The sequence below is a fragment of the Lipotes vexillifer genome, unplaced genomic scaffold, assembly GCF_000442215.2.
Source record: "Lipotes vexillifer unplaced genomic scaffold, Lipotes_vexillifer_v1.1 scaffold418, whole genome shotgun sequence".
Lineage (NCBI taxonomy): Eukaryota > Metazoa > Chordata > Mammalia > Artiodactyla > Lipotidae > Lipotes > Lipotes vexillifer.
In genome coordinates, this window is record NW_006798629.1 from 2,201,464 (window position 1) to 2,203,891 (window position 2,428).

Sequence of the window (2,428 nt, forward strand, 5' to 3'; positions counted from 1 at the left end):
TTACTGAAGACTGTTTTGTGGCCTAGCCTGTGATCTGTCCTGGAGAGTGTTCCATGTGCACTTGAAAAGAATGCATATTCTGCTGCTTTCAGGTGGAGTGCCCTATAAATAGCAATTAAATACATTTGATCTAATATGTCAGTAAAGGCCTGTGTTCCCTTATTGACTTTCTGTCTGAATGATCTGTCCATTGATGTAAGTGGGGTGTTAAAGTCCCCTACTATTATGTTACTGTTGACTTCTCCTTTTATGTCCATTAATATCTACCTTATATATTAAGGTACTCCTACATTGGGTGCATATATATTTACAGTTGTTATATCTTCTTGAATTGATCTCGGTCATTATGCAATGTCCTTCTTTGTCTCTTGTAACAGTCTTTATTTTAAAGTCTATTTTGTCCGATATAAATATTTTTATATACTTTCTTTTGATTTCCATTTGCATCTAATATCTTTTTCCATCCCCTCAACTTTCAGTCTGTCTGTGTCTCTAGATCTGAATGAGTCTCTTGTAAGCAGCATATATATGGGTCTTATTTTTGTATCCGTTCTGGCAGTCTATGTCTTTTGGTTGGAGCATCTAGTCCATTTACATTTAAGGTAATTATTGATATATATGTTTTATGACAGATTTTAATTGTTTTAGATTTCTTTTTGTAGGTTTTTTTTCACCCTTTCTTCTTTTATTCTCTTACGATTGGATAACTGTCTTTACTTTTGGATTCCTTTCCTTTTTTGTGTGTGTATATCTATTATAGATTTATGTTTTTTCCTTACTGTGAGGTTTTTGTTTTAAGTTGCTGTTCTCTTAATTTCAAATGCGTTTTAAAATCCTGCATTTGTACTCACCTCCCCTCACAATTACTGTTTTTGATATCATATTTTACATCTAATTGTTTTCTGTATCCCTTAACTGCTTATTGTGGATACAGATGATTTTACTGCTTTTGTCTTATAACCTCCCTACTAGCTTTGTATGTGGATGATTTCCTACCTTTATGTTTGCTTTTACTAATGAGCGTTTTCATTGGGTAATTTTCCTGTTTCTATTTGTGGCCTTTTCTTTTTTCCTAGACAAGTTCCTTTAGCATTTTTATAAAGCTGGTTTGGTGGTGCTGAATTCTTTCAGCTTTTGCTTGTCTGTAAAGCTTTTGATTTCTCTATCAAATCTGAATTAGAGCCTTGCTGAGTGGAGTATTCTTGTTTATAGGTTTTTCTCCTTCATCACTGTAAATATATCATGCCACCCACTTCTGGCCTGCAGAGTTTCTGCTGAAAAATCAGCTGATAGCCTTATGAGGGTTCCCTTGTATGTTATTTGTTTCTTTTTCCTTGTTGCTTTTACTATTCTCCCTTTATCTTTAATTTTTGTCATTTTGATTACCATTTGTCTTGGTGTGCCCCTCTTTGGGTTAATCCAGTATGGGACTCTGTGCTTCCTGGACTTGGCTGACTTTCCATTCCCTGGTTAGGGAAGTTTTCAGCTTTATCTCTTCTCTTTGAAATATCTTCTGAACCCTTTCTCTCTTCTCTTTCTGGGACCCCTATAATGCAGATATTAGTGAGATTGATGTTGTGCCAGGAGTCTCTCAAACTGTCCTCATTTCTTTTCATTCTTTTCTCTTTTTTATGTACAGCAGCATTGAATTCCACTATTCTGCCTTCCGACTCACTGATCTGTTCTTCTGTGTCATTTAGTCTACTATTGGTTCCTTCTAGTGTATGTTTCATTTCAGTGATTTTATTCTTCATCTCTGGTTGTTTTTTATGATTTCTAATTCTTTGTTAAAAACTTCTAACTTCTCACTCTGTGTATCCATCCTCCTCCTGAGTTCTTTAATCATCTTTATGATCATTACTCTGAACACTTTCTCCAGTAAATTGCCTATCTCCACCTTGCTTAGTTCTTCTGGAGTTTTATCTCACTCCTTTATCTGGAAAATATTCCTCACCCACCTCATTTTGTTTAAGTTGCTATTTCTATTTTTATGTATGTGGCAGGTTGATTATCGTTCTCAGCCTTGGAGAAGTGGCCCTCTATAGGAGGCATCCTATGCATCCCAGCAGGGCACCCCCCTCTCATCCCCCAAGCAATAAGCTCTAGGGGTCCCTCTAAGAGGGCTGCCTGGGTCCTTATGTTGTGGTGGGCTGACTATGTGGGTGGTCTGGTAGGCTTGGTTGGCCCCCACTCTAGTTGCCAGGCCTTGCCTTGTGAAGATGCTACTGGCTGCTGTTTAGGGGCCTGGTTACAGGGAGGCTGGTTGTGGAACACTAGGGTGCCCCAGGCCTAGTACTGGTTCACTGGTGGGCGGAGTTAGGATCCCAAAGACTCTGGGACTTTTGCCCACACACTGGCAGTTGAAGCCAGACTCAGCGGTTAGTGCTGGACTACTGGCAGTCAAGGCTAGTTCCTGGAGTCTGGCTGC